A 17,129-nucleotide genomic window follows, 5' to 3' on the forward strand; every position below is an offset into this window, starting at 1 on the left:
TAGTGACAGTAACAGTTTCCCTCCAAAATCAATGCTTAAATTTCGTTGAAAGCAATGGAAACGTTTTAGAAGAGAGAAAATGAATTTAAGTGCAATCTTTTTGCGCTGTTAAAGAGAATATTAACTTCTCAATTTCCTTCTTTGAGGAACAAATGGTGAGCAATGTTTTTATTATCTTATCGTTTAAGTCATATTTCAATTTTTATCCAAAGTTAAACATTTATCATGCTATATATACCTGTTTTGTTGCTCATAAAAATGTGTTGACTCTCTGGAGGAATGGCAAATACTCTAAATGCTTGTACATAGTACCACCAGACATAAAAAGGCAATCTCAACATTAAACTCGAACAGCAATAGTGTCTGTGTTGAAATAACACCTAGAACTAGAAAACACCTCAGAAGTTACAATTAAAATCGGTGTCCTGATTGCCCAGACTGTGCACGGTATTTAAAATATTCAAAATGCCACAACTTCAGCGTAACTTTGTGAGTATTACATGAAACGCTGAAAATGGCCTCCTGTATTATATTCCAACACGGCGAACATAACTCAAATGTAGCTTGTAGCTCCATATACTATAAACAAGTTCGTCTTATCACACCACATTTCCATATTGACCATGATCAACAGAATGTGCACACGATTTTAATCCTAGTAAAGGTGAACTGAGCTTAAGTAAAGTTGTTTTTTATCATTTGTGAATTGATGTAAAGTTCACATTAAAAATGAAATGGGGATCGTAATGTAACGCTCAACGAAGCAGATACGTTTCCATGTAATATATATGCTTATCCATGTAAATACATCTTTATCAATTTTAAGTAGATTTTAATCAATATAAAGTACATCTTTGTTAATATAAAGTTGATTTTAATCAATGTAAAGAAGATCATTATCAATATTAAGTTAGATGTATACTGTATATCAATGTAAAGTAGATGTACACTGTATATTAATGTAAAGTAGATGTACACTGTATATTAATGTGAAGTAGATGTACACTGTATATCAATGTAAAGTAGATATACACTGTATATTAATGTAAAGTAGATGTACACTGTATATCAATGTAAAGTAGATGTACACTGTATATCAATGTAACGTAGATATACACAGTATAACAATGTAAAGTAGATGTACACAGTATATTAATGTAAAGTAGATGTACACCTTATGTCAATGTAAAGTAGATGTACACTTTATATCAATGTAAAGTAGATGTACACTTTATATCAATGTAAAGTAGATGTACACTTTATATCAATGTAAAGTAGATGTACACTGTATATAAATGTAAAGTAGATGTACACAGTATATTAATGTAAAGTAGATGTACACTTTATATCAATGTAAAGTAGATATACACTGTATAGCAATGTAAAGTAAATGTACACTGTATATCAATGTAAAATAGATGTACACTGTATATAAATGTAAAGTAGATGTACTATGTATATTGATGTAAAGTAGATGTACACTTTATATCAATGTAAAGTAGATATACACTGTATAGCAATGTAAAGTAAATGTACACTGTATATCAATGTAAAATAGATGTACACTGTATATTAATGTAAAGTAGATGTACACTGTATATTAATGTGAAGTAGATATACACTGTATATTAATGTAAAGTAGATATACACTGTATATAAATGTAAAGTAGATGTACACTGTATATCAATGTAAAGTAGATATACACTGTATATCAATGTAAAGTAGATGTACACAGTATATTAATGTAAAATAGATGTACACTTTATATCAATGTAAAGTAGATGTACACTGTATATCAATGTAAAGTAGATATACACTGTATATTAATGTAAAGTAGATATACACTGTATATAAATGTAAAGTAGATGTACACTGTATATCAATGTAAAGTAGATATACACTGTATATCAATGTAAAGTAGATGTACACAGTATATTAATGTAAAGTAGATGTACACTTTATATCAATGTAAAGTAGATGTACACTGTATATCAATGTAAAGTAGATGTACACTGTATATCAATGTAAAGTAGATGTACACTTTATATCAATGTAAAGTAGATGTACACTTTATATCAATGTAAAGTAGATGTACACTTTATATCAATGTAACGTAGTTATACACTGTATATCAATGTAAAGTAGATGTACACTGTATATAAATGTAAAGTAGATGTACACTGTATATCAATGTAAAGTAGATATACACTGTATATAAATGTAAAGTAGATGTACACAGTATATTAATGTAAAGTAGATGTACACTGTATATCAATGTAAAGTAGATATACACTGTATATCAATGTAAAGTAGATGTACACTGTATATCAATGTAAAGTAGATGTACACTGTATATCAATGTAAAGTAGATGTACACTGTATATCAATGTAAAGTAGATGTACACTGTATATCAATGTAAAGTAGATGTACACTTTATATCAATGTAAAGTAGATGTACACTGTATATCAATGTAAAGTAGATATACACTGTATATTAATGTAAAGTAGATGTACACTGTATATAAATGTAAAGTAGATGTACACTGTATATCAATGTAAAGTAGATATACACTGTATATAAATGTAAAGTAGATGTACACAGTATATTAATGTAAAGTAGATGTACACTGTATATCAATGTAAAGTAGATGTACACTGTATATCAATGTAAAGTAGATGTACACTGTATATCAATGTAAAGTAGATGTACAATGTATATCAATGTAAAGTAGATGTACACTTTATATCAATGTAAAGTAGATGTACACTGTATATCAATGTAAAGTAGATATACACTGTATATTAATGTAAAGTAGATGTACACTGTATATAAATGTAAAGTAGATATACACTGTATATCAATGTAAAGTAGATGTACACTGTATATTAATGTAACGTAGATGTACACTGTATATCAATGTAAAGTAGATGTACACTTTATATCAATGTAAAGTAGATGTACACCTTATGTCAATGTAAAGTAGATATACACTTTATATTAATGTAAAGTAGATGTACACTTTATATAAATGTAACGTAGTTATACACTGTATATCAATGTAAAATAGATGTACACTGTATATAAATGTAAAGTAGATGTACACTGTATATTGATGTAAAGTAGATATACACTGTATATCAATGTAAAGTAGATATACACTGTATATCAATGTAACGTAGTTATACGTAACGTAGTTATACACTTTATATCAATGTAAAGAAGATGTACACTGTATATTAACGTAAAGTAGATGAACACTGTATATCAATGTAAAGTAGATGAACACTGTATATCAATGTTAAGTAGATGTACACAGTATAACAATGTAAAGTAGATGTACACTGTATATCAATGTAAAGTAGATGTACACTTTATATCAATGTAAAGTAGATGTACACTGTATATAAATGTAAAGTATATGTACACAGTATATTAATGTAAAGTAGATGTACACTTTATATCAATGTAAAGTAGATGTACACTGTATATCAATGTAAAGTAGATGTACACTGTATATCAATGTAAAGTAGATGTACACGGTATATCAATATAAAGTAGATGTACACTGTATATCAATGTAAAGTAGATGTACACTTTATATCAATGTAAAGTAGATGTACACTGTATATCAATGTAAAGTAGATGTACACTTTATATCAATGTAAAGTAGATGTACACTGTATATCAATGTAAAGTAGATATACACTGTATATTAATGTAAAGTAGATGTACACTTTATATCAATGTAAAGTAGATATACACTGTATATCAATGTAAAGTAGATATACACTGTATATAAATGTAAAGTAGATGTACACTGTATATTAATGTAAAGTAGATGTACACTTTATATCAATGTAAAGTAGATGTACACTGTATATCAATGTAAAGTAGATGTACACTGTATATCAATGTAAAGTAGATGTACACTGTATATCAATGTAAAGTAGATGTACACTATATATCAATGTAAAGTAGATGTACACTTTATATCAATGTAAAGTAGATGTACACTTTATATCAATGTAACGTAGTTATACACTGTATATCAATGTAAAGTTGATGTACACTGTATATAAATGTAAAGTAGATGTACACTGTATATCAATGTAAAGTAGATATACACTGTATATAAATGTAAAGTAGATGTACACAGTATATTAATGTAAAGTAGATGTACACTGTATATCAATGTAAAGTAGATATACACTGTATATCAATGTAAAGTAGATGTACACTGTATATCAATGTAAAGTAGATGTACACTGTATATCAATGTAAAGTAGATGTACACTGTATATCAATGTAAAGTAGATATACACTGTATATCAATGTAAAGTAGATGTACACTTTATATCAATGTAAAGTAGATGTACACTGTATATCAATGTAAAGTAGATATACACTGTATATTAATGTAAAGTAGATGTACACTGTATATAAATGTAAAGTAGATGTACACTGTATATCAATGTAAAGTAGATATACACTGTATATAAATGTAAAGTAGATGTACACAGTATATTAATGTAAAGTAGATGTACACTGTATATCAATGTAAAGTAGATATACACTGTATATCAATGTAAAGTAGATGTACACTGTATATCAATGTAAAGTAGATGTACACGGTATATCAATGAAAAGTAGATGTACACTGTATATCAATGTAAAGTAGATGTACACTTTATATCAATGTAAAGTAGATGTACACTGTATATCAATGTAAAGTAGATGTACACTTTATATCAATGTAAAGTAGATGTACACTGTATATCAATGTAAAGTAGATGTACACAGTATATCAATGTAAAGTAGATATACACTGTATATTAATGTAAAGTAGATGTACACTGTATATCAATGTAAAGTAGATGCCCACTTTATATCAATGTAAATTAGATGCCCACTTTATATCAATGTAAAGTAGAGATACACTGTATATCAATGTAAAGTAGATGTACACTTTATATCAATGTAAAGTAGATGTACACTGTATATCAATGTAAAGTAGATGTATACTGTATATCAATGTAAAGTAGATGTACACTTTATATAAATGTAACGTAGTTATACACTGTATATCAATGTAAAATAGATGTACACTGTATATAAATGTAAAGTAGATGTACACTGTATATTGATGTAAAGTAGATATACACTGTATATCAATGTAAAGTAGATATACACTGTATATCAATGTAACGTAGTTATACACTTTATATCAATGTAACGTAGTTATACACTTTATATCAATGTAAAGAAGATGTACACTGTATATTAACGTAAAGTAGATGAACACTGTATATCAATGTAAAGTAGATGAACACTGTATATCAATGTTAAGTAGATGTACACAGTATAACAATGTAAAGTAGATGTACACTGTATATCAATGTAAAGTAGATGTACACTTTATATCAATGTAAAGTAGATGTACACTGTATATAAATGTAAAGTAGATGTACACAGTATATTAATGTAAAGTAGATGTACACTTTATATCAATGTAAAGTAGATGTACACTGTATATCAATGTAACGTAGATGTACACTTTATATCAATGTAAAGTAGTTATACACTGTATATCAATGTAAAATAGATGTACACTGTATATAAATGTAAAGTAGATGTACACTGTATATTGATGTAAAGTAGATATACACTGTATATCAATGTAAAGTAGATATACACTGTATATCAATGTAACGTAGTTATACGTAACGTAGTTATACACTTTATATCAATGTAAAGAAGATGTACACTGTATATTAACGTAAAGTAGATGAACACTGTATAGCAATGTAAAGTAGATGAACACTGTATATTAATGTTAAGTAGATGTACACAGTATAACAATGTAAAGTAGATGTACACTGTATATCAATGTAAAGTAGATGTACACTTTATATCAATGTAAAGTAGATGTACACTGTATATAAATGTAAAGTAGATGTACACAGTATATTAATGTAAAGTAGATGTACACTTTATATCAATGTAAAGTAGATGTACACTGTATATCAATGTAAAGTAGATGTACACTGTATATCAATGTAAAGTAGATGTACACGGTATATCAATATAAAGTAGATGTACACTGTATATCAATGTAAAGTAGATGTACACTTTATATCAATGTAAAGTAGATGTACACTTTATATAAATGTAACGTAGTTATACACTGTATATCAATGTAAAATAGATGTACACTGTATATAAATGTAACGTAGTTATACACTGTATATCAATGTAAAATAGATGTACACTGTATATCAATGTAAATTAGATGTACACTGTATATCAATGTAAAGTAGATGTACACTGTATATCAATGTAAAGTAGATATACACTTTATATTAATGTAAAGTAGATGTACACTTTATATCAATGTAAAGTAGATGTACACTTTATATCAATGTAAAGTAGATGTACACTTTATATCAATGTAAAGTAGATGTACACTGTATATCAATGTAAAGTAGATGTACACTGTATATCAATGTAAAGTAGATGTACACTGTATATCAATGTAAAGTAGATGTACACTGTATATCAATGTAAAGTAGATGTACACTGTATATAAATGTAAAGTAGATGTACACTGTATATCAATGTAAAGTAGATATACACTGTATATAAATGTAAAGTAGATGTACACTTTATATTAATGTAAAGTAGATGTACACTTTATATTAATGTAAAGTAGATATACACTGTATATTAATGTAAAGTAGATGTACACTGTATATCAATGTAAAGTAGATATACACTTTATATCAATGTAAAGTAGATGTACACTGTATATCAATGTAACGTAGATGTACACTTTATATCAATGTAAAGTAGATGTACACTGTATATTAATGTAAAGTAGATGTACACAGTATATCAATGTAAAGTAGATGTACACTTTATATTAATGTAAAGTAGATGTACACGGTATATCAATGTAAAGTAGATGTACACTGTAAATCAATGTAAAGTAGATGTACACTTTATATCAATGTAAAGTAGATGTACACTTTATATCAATGTAAAGTAGATGTACACTGTATATCAATGTAAAGTAGATGTACACTTTATATCAATGTAAAGTAGATGTACACTGTATATCAATGTAAAGTAGATGTACACTGTACATTAATGTAAAGTAGATGTACACTGTATATCAATGTAAAGTAGATATACACTTTATATCAATGTAAAGTAGATGTACACTTTATATCAATGTAAAGTAGATGTACACTGTATATCAATGTAAAATAGATGTACACTGTATATCAATGTAAAGTAGATGTACACTGTATATCAATGTAAAGTAGATGTACACTGTATATCAATGTAAAGTAGATGTACACTTTATATCAATGTAACGTAGATGTACACTGTATATCAATGTAAAGTAGATGTACACTTTATATCAATGTAACGTAGATGTACACAGTATATTAATGTAAAGCAGATGTACACTTTATATCAATGTAACGTAGTTATACACTGTATATCAATGTAAAGTAGATGTACACTTTATATCAATGTAACGTAGTTATACACAGTATATTAATGTAAAGTAGATGTACACCTTATGTCAATGTAAAGTAGATGTACACTTTATATCAATGTAAAGTAGATATACACTGTATATCAATGTAAAGTAGATGTACACTGTATATCAATGTAAAGAAGATGTACACTGTATATCAATGTAAAGTAGATGTACACTTTATATTAATGTAAAGTAGATATACACTGTATATTAATGTAAAGTAGATGTACACTGTATATCAATGTAAAGTAGATATACACTGTATATTAATGTAAAGTAGATGTACACTGTATATCAATGTAACGTAGATGTACACTGTATATCAATGTAAAGTAGATGTACACTTTATATCAATGTAACGTAGATGTACACAGTATATTAATGTAAAGCAGATGTACACTTTATATCAATGTAACGTAGTTATACACTGTATATCAATGTAAAGTAGATGTACACTTTATATCAATGTAACGTAGTTATACACAGTATATTAATGTAAAGTAGATGTACACCTTATGTCAATGTAAAGTAGATGTACACTTTATATCAATGTAAAGTAGATATACACTGTATATCAATGTAAAGTAGATGTACACTGTATATCAATGTAAAGAAGATGTACACTGTATATCAATGTAAAGTAGATGTACACTTTATATTAATGTAAAGTAGATATACACTGTATATTAATGTAAAGTAGATGTACACTGTATATCAATGTAAAGTAGATATACACTGTATATTAATGTAAAGTAGATGTACACTGTATATCAATGTAAAGTAGATGTACACTGTATATTAATGTAAAGTAGATGTACACTGTATATCAATGTAAAGTAGATATACACTGTATATAAATGTAAAGTAGATGTACACTGTATATCAATGTAAAGAAGATGTACACTGTATATCAATGTAAAGTAGATGTACACTGTATATTAATGTAAAGTAGATGTACACTGTATATCAATGTAAAGTAGATGAACACTGTATATCAATGTAAAGTAGATGTACACTGTATATCAATGTAAAGTAGATGTACACTGTATATTAATGTAAAGTAGATGTACACTGTATATTAATGTAAAGTAGATGTACACTGTATATCAATGTGAAGTAGATGTACACTGTACATCAATGTAAAGTAGATGTACACTGTATATCAATGTAAAGTAGATGTACACTGTATATCAATGTAAATAGATGTACACTGTATATCAATGTAAAGTAGATGTACACTGTATATCAATGTAAAGTAGATATACACTGTATATCAATGTAAAGTAGATGTACACTGTATATCTATGTAAAATAGATGTACACTGTATATTAATGTAACGTAGATGTACACTTTATATCAATGTAAAGTAGATATACACTGTATATCAATGTAAAGTAGATGTACACTGTATATCAATGTAAAGTAGATATACACTGTATATTAATGTAACGTAGATGTACACTTTATATCAATGTAAAGTAGATATACACTTTATATTAATGTAAAGTAGATGTACACTGTATATTAATGTAAAGTAGATGTACACTGTATATTAATGTAAAGTAGATGTACACTTTATATCAATGTAAAGTAGATGTACACTTTATATCAATGTAAAGTAGATGTACACTTTATATCAATATAACGTAGTTATACACTGTATATCAATGTAACGTAGATGTACACTGTATATCAATGTAAAGTAGATGTACTATGTATATTGATGTAAAGCAGATGTACACTTTATATTAATGTAAAGTAGATATACACTTTATATTAATGTAAAGTAGATGTACACTGTATATCAATGTAAAGTAGATGTACACTTTATATCAATATAACGTAGTTATACACTGTATATCAATGTAACGTAGATGTACACTGTATATCAATGTAAAGTAGATGTACTATGTATATTGATGTAAAGCAGATGTACACTTTATATCAATGTAAAGTAGATATACACTGTATATAAATGTAAAGTAGATGTACACTGTATATCAATGTAAAGTAGATGTACACTGTATATTAATGTAAAGTAGATGTACACTGTATATAAATGTAAAGTAGATGTACACTGTATATCAATGTAATGTAGATGTACACTGTATATCAATGTAAAGTAGATATACACTTTATATTAATGTAAAGTAGATGTACACTGTATATTGATGTCAAGTAGATATACACTGTATATCAATGTAAAGTAGATATACACTGTATATCAATGTAACGTAGTTATACACTTTATATCAATGTAACGTAGTTATACACTTTATATCAATGTAAAGAAGATGTACACTGTATATTAACCTAAAGTAGATGAACACTGTATATCAATGTAAAGTAGATGAACACTGTATATCAATGTTAAGTAGATGTACACTGTATATCAATGTAAAGTAGATGTACACTTTATATCAATGTAAAGTAGATGTACACTGTATATCAATGTAAAGTAGATGTACACTGTATATCAATGTAAAGTAGATGTACACTGTATATCAATGTAAAGTAGATGTACACTTTATATCAATGTAAAGTAGATGTACACTGTATATCAATGTAAATTAGATGTACACCTTATGTCAATGTAAAGTAGATGTACACTGTATATCAATGTAAAGTAGATGTACACTGTATATTAATGTAACGTAGATGTACACTTTATATCAATGTAAAGTAGATGAACACTGTATATCAATGTAAAGTAGATGTACACTGTATATCAATGTTAAGTAGTTATACACTGTATATCAATGTAACGTAGTTATACACTTTATATCAATGTAAAGAAGATGTACACTGTATATTAACGTAAAGTAGATGAACACTGTATATCAATGTAAAGTAGATGTACACTGTATATCAATGTAAAGTAGATGTACACTTTATATCAATGTAAAGTAGATGTACACTGTATATCAATGTAAAGTAGATATACAGTGTATGTCAATGTAAAGTAGATGTACACTGTATATCAATGTAAATTAGATGTACACGGTATATCGATGTAAAGTAGATATACACTTTATATCAATGTAAAGTAGATGTACACTTTATATCAATGTAAAGTAGATGTACACTTTATATCAATGTAAAGTAGATGTACACTGTATATCAATGTTAAGTACATGTATATCCTTATCAATGTAAATATAACTTTTTGAATGTAATGTAGATAGGTATCGATGTTAAGTACGCACTTCTCAATATAAAGCAGATCTTTATCAATGTTATGTAGATCGTTAGCTATCCAAAATAGATCTATATCCATGCAAATAGATCTTCGTGAATGTAAAATATACCTTGATGATGTAATGTGAATCATTATCAATGTAAAACAGATCTTTATGATGTAATGTGAATCATTATCAATGTGAAATAGATCTTTATGATGTAATGTGAATCATTATCAATGTGAAACAGATCTTTATGATGTAATGTGAATCATTATCAATGTAAAACAGATCTTTATGATGTAATGTGAATCATTATCAATGTAAAACAGATCTTTATGATGTAATGTGAATCATTATCAATGTGAAACAGATCTTTATGATGTAATGTGAATCATTATCAATGTGAAATAGATCTTTATGATGTAATGTGAATCATTATCAATGTAAAACAGATCTTTATGATGTAATGTGAATCATTATCAATGTGAAACAGATCTTTATGATGTAATGTGAATCATTATCAATGTGAAATAGATCTTTATGAATGTAAAGTACATCCTCATTATTGTAAAACATCATCAATGTAAAGGATATTCTTATCAATGTAAAGTAGATTCTTATAAAAAAAAAAAAAGTAGATCCTTGTCTATGTAAACAAGATCTTTATAAAGTAGATATTTATCGACATAAAGTAGATCTTCATCACAGTAAAGTAGATCTTTACCAATCAAAAGGAGATCTTTAGCTATTTATCCATGCAAATAGATCTTTATGAGAGTAAAATAGATCCTGATCTTTGTAAAGTATATCTTTATCTGTGTAAAGTATATTTATATCCCTGTAAAGTAGTTCTTTATCAATATATAGTAGATCTTTATCAATGTATAGTAGATCTTTATCTGTGTAAAGTAGATTTATATCCCTGTCACGTAGATCTTTATCAATATATAGTAGATATTTTTCAATATATAGTAGATCTTTATCTGTGTAAAGTAGATTGATATCCCTGTAAAGTAGATCTTTATACTTATGTAGTAGATCTTTATTTGTATAAAATAGATTTATATCCCTGTAAAGTAGATCTTTATCAATATATAGTAGATCTTTATCTGTATATAGTATATCTTTATCTGTGTAAAGTATATTTATATCCCTGTAAAGTAGATCTTTATCAATATATAGTAGATCTTTTCAAAATATAGTATATCTTTATCTGTGTAAAGTATATTTATATCCCTGTAAAGAAGTTCTTTATCAATATATAGTAGTTCTTAATCAATATATAGTATATTTATATCCCTGTTAAGTCGATCTTTATCAATGTATAGTAGATCTTTATCAATGTTAAGTGAATCTGTCTTGAATATTGTAATATAGATCTGTATCAATTTGAAATAGATCCTTATCACTATAAGTTAGGTCCTTACCAATGTAAATAGGACTTTATCGATGTAACGTGATCTTTATCAATCTAAGGTAAATCTTTATCACCGAACAATAGGTCCTTATCAATGTAAATAGATTTTTTATGAATGTAAAGTATATCCTTATCAATGCAAAATATATCCTTATCAATGTAAAGTATATCCTTATCAATGCAAAATATATCCTTATCACTGTAAAGTATATCCCTATCAATGTAAAGTATACCCTTATCAATGTAAAGTATATCCTTATCAATGTAAAGTATATCCTTATCAATGTAAAGTATATCCTTATCTATGTAAAGTATATCCCTATCAATGTAAAGTATATCCTTATCAATGTAAAGTATATCCCTATCAATGTAAAGTATATCCCTATCAATGTAAAGTATCTCCTTATCAATGTAAAGTATATCCTTATCAAGGTAAAGTATATCCTTATCTATGTAAAGTATACCCTATCAATGTAAAGTATATCCTTATCAATGTAAAGTATATCTTTATCAATGTAAAGTATACCCTTATCAATGTATGGTATATCCTTATCAATGTAAAGTATACCTTATCAATGTATAGTATACCATTATCAATGTAAAGTATACCTTATCAATGTAAAGTATACCTTATCAATGTAAAGTATACCATTATCAATGTAAAGTATACCATTATCAATGTAAAGTATACCCTATCACTGTAAAGTATACCCTATCAATGTAAAGTATACCCTTATCAATATAAAGTATACCCTTATCAATGTAAAGTATACCCTTATCAATATAAAGTATACCCTTATCAATGTAAAGTATACCCTATCACTGTAAAGTATACCCTATCAATGTAAAGTATACCCTATCAATGTAAAGTATACCCTTATCAATATAAAGTATACCCTTATCAATGTAAAGTATACCCTTATCAGTGTATAGTATATCCTTATCAATGTATAGTATATCCTTATCAATGTAAAGTATACCCTATCAATGTAAAGTATACCCTATCAATGTAAAGTATACCCTATCACTGTAAAGTATACCCTTATCAATATAAAGTATACCCTATCACTGTAAAGTATACCCTATCAATGTAAAGTATACCCTATCACTGTAAAGTATACCCTTATCAATGTAAAGTATACCCTATCACTGTAAAGTATACCCTTATCAATGTAAAGTATACCCTATCACTGTAAAGTATACCCTATCACTGTATAGTATACCATTATCAATGTAAAGTATACCCTATCACTGTAAAGTATACCCTATCAATGTATAGTATACCATTATCAATGTAAAGTATACCCTATCACTGTAAAGTATACCCTTATCAATGTAAAGTATACCCTTATCAATGTAAAGTATACCTTATCAACGTAAAGTATACCCTATCAATGTAAAGTATACCCTATCAATGTAAAGTATACCCTTATCACTGTAAAGTATACCCTTATCAATGTAAAGTATACCCTTATCAATGTAAAGTATACCCTTATCAATGTAAAGTATACCATTATCAATGTAAAGTATACCCTATCAATGTAAAGTATACCCTTATCAATGTAAAGTATACCCTATCAATGTAAAGTATACCCTATCAATGTAAAGTATATCCTTATCAATGTAAAGTATACCCTATCACTGTAAGTATACCCTATCAATGTAAAGTATACCCTATCAATGTAAAGTATACCTTATCAGTGTAATAGTATACCTTATCAATGTAAAGTATACCCTATCATGTAAGTATATCCTTATCAATGTAAAGTATACCCTATCAATGTAAAGTATACCCTATCATAAGTATACCTAAGTAAGTATACCTTATCAATGTAAAGTATACCTATCAATGTAAGTATATCCTTATCAATGTAAAGTATACCCTATCATGTAAAGTATACCTATTCAATGTAAGTATATCCCTATCAATGTAAAGTATATCCTTATCAATGTAAAGTATACCCTATCAATGTAAGATACTATCCTTATCAACTTAGTAAGTATACCCTATCATGTAAAGTATACCCTATCAATGTAAAGTATACCTTATCAATGTAAGTATACCCTATCATGTAAAGTATACCCTATCAATGTAAAGTATACCCTATCATGTAAGTATACCTTATCAATGTAAAGTATACCCTTATCAATGTAAAGTATACCCTATCAATGTAAAGTATACCCTATCAATGTAAGTATACCCTATCAATGTAAAGTATACCCTTTTCAATGTAAAGATACCTATCATGTAAAGTATACCCTATCATGTAAGTATACCTATCAATGTAAAGTATATCCCTATCAATGTAAAGTTACCTATATTACCTATCAATGTAAAGTATACCCTATCAACTGTAAAGTTACCCTATATCAAGGTAAAGTATACCCTTATCAATGTAAAGTATACCCGTATCACTAGTAAAAGTATACCCTATCACTGTAAAGTACTACCCTATCAATGTAAAGTATACCCTATCAATGTAGTATACCCTAGCATGTAAAGATACCCTATCACTGTAAAGTATACCCTATCACTGTTAAGATAGTATACCATATCCATGAAAGTATACCTTATCAATGTAAAGTATACCTTATCAATGTAAAGTATACCCTTATCAATGTAAAGTATAACCCTTATCAATGTATAGTATATCCTTATCAATGTAAAGTATATCCTTATCAATGTAAAGTATACCCTATCACTGTAAAGTATACCCTATCAATGTAAAGTATACCATTATCAATGTAAAGTATACCCTTATCAATGTAAAGTATACCCTTATCAATGTAAAGTATATCCCTATCAATGTAAAGTATACCCTATCACTGTAAAGTATACCCTTATCAATATAAAGTATACCCTATCACTGTAAAGTATACCCTATCACTGTATAGTATACCCTTATCAATGTAAAGTATACCCTTATCAATGTAAAGTATACCCTATCACTGTAAAGTATACCCTTATCAATGTAAAGTATACCCTTATAAATGTAAAGTATATCCTTATCAATGTAAAGCATATCCTTATCAATGTAAAGTATACCCTTATCAATGTAAAGTATATCCTTATCAATGTAAAGTATACCCTATCACTGTAAAGTATACCCTATCAATGTAAAGTATACCCTATCAATGTAAAGTATACCCTTATCAATGTAAAGTATACCCTATCAATGTAAAGTATACCCTTATCAATGTAAAGTATACCCTATCAATGTAAAGTATATCCTATCAATGTAAAGTATATCCTTATCAATGTAAAGTATACCCTTATCAATGTATAGTATATCTTTATCAATGTGAAAATTAACAACCTTATCTATGTAAAGTAGATCTTTATGGATGTATAGTATCATTATTGCTTTAAAATAGATCTTTATCAATTTAAAATATATCCATTTTCATGTAAACAGATATTTATCAATGTAAAGTGGATCTTTATCACTGCTTACTAGATATTTGTCAATGTAAAGTAAATCATTATCAATGTTAAGCAGATCTTTATCACAGTAAAGTAAATCTTTATCAATCTAAAATTACCAATACATGTAGCTAGATCCTTATCGATGTAATGTAGATCTTAATTAATGTAGATTTTTATCGATATATAGTAACTCTTTATCAATGGTGAGCAGATTTGTATCACTGTTATGTATATATTCATCACTATTTTGAAGATGTTAATACTGTTAAGTAAATGTTAATTGATCTTTATCAAAGCAGATCCTTATCGATGTAAAGTAGATCTTTATCGATATAAAGTGGACCTTCATCAATGTTAAGCAGATCTTTATCACTATTTTGAAGATGTTAATACTGTTAAGTATATGTCAATAGATCTTTATCAAAGCAGATCCTTATCGATGTAAAGTAGATCCTTATCGATATAAAGTAGATCTTTATCAATGAAAAGTAGATCCTTTTCAATGTAAAACAGACCGTAATCAATATAAAGCAAGTCCTTATTATTGAAAAGTAGATCTCGATCAATATTAACTAGACAATTTTTCGTCAATTTATTATACAAAAACAAATTGTGCATGTTTATTCTTAACGAGTGTCACTATATATGAATATTCAGACGCGGCGTATAGGATAACGGCAGACATAGGTGACTAAAATTCCACCAGCAGAGTTGATCACATCACCAAGCTCAAAGATTTATACACTGTATTGTCTAGGCACATGTTTCTGCTGATTGACAAAATGTTGGTTAAGGAAAGAAAGAAAATACCATAGAAGTGTCCAACAACAACAACAACAACAATAATGTAGTGTTACTTTATACATTACTTACTGCCAAAATGAGACTCTTGTTAGACCAAATGGAAATTCCACCAAAATAAACCACCTTTGACGTAATTGTGTATTTTGGCGACATTGCATACTTTTTTTGATAATAAATCAGAGTTAGGTATGTTAAGTTAATTCTTCTGATAAGGAGACAATAAAGAGAATAAATGAAATTCCTCCATATTTTTGTTTAACTATATTTTTGCTTGTTTACCCTCTTTATTTATTACACTATCTATATAGACAACAACGGCACGAGATCGGTTGTTCCAATGACGTACAACGATCAGAATTTGTAAGTGCCGTCGTTAAATAACAAGCAATCCGTGTTTTTATCAATGATTTAAATGATTATATTGTGTTGCGTTATTCATACTGTTTGTTTTCAGAAGTATTGTTCATTCTATGGAGTGTGGATTACATAGAAACTCCTGTTCCCATATGAAAATGAAAGAAATATTTTATCAAGGTCTGGAATCATGGTGTCACGCTCAATAACCAATATACAGGTCAAGCTGGCCTTTTGAACATGGTGGCGTACCCCTCTCGCTCTGGTTATTATCGGATTCGTTAGAGGTTAATATTCTAAGCTCGGAAGGATGTCAATTGCGAAATTATCTATGTATCGAATAGGCAGCTTCAACAAGGTATTCGCTTCAATGATGCAATGGCTCTTAAGAA

This window comes from Pecten maximus, chromosome 12 (assembly GCF_902652985.1).
Source record: "Pecten maximus chromosome 12, xPecMax1.1, whole genome shotgun sequence".
Taxonomy (NCBI): domain Eukaryota; kingdom Metazoa; phylum Mollusca; class Bivalvia; order Pectinida; family Pectinidae; genus Pecten; species Pecten maximus.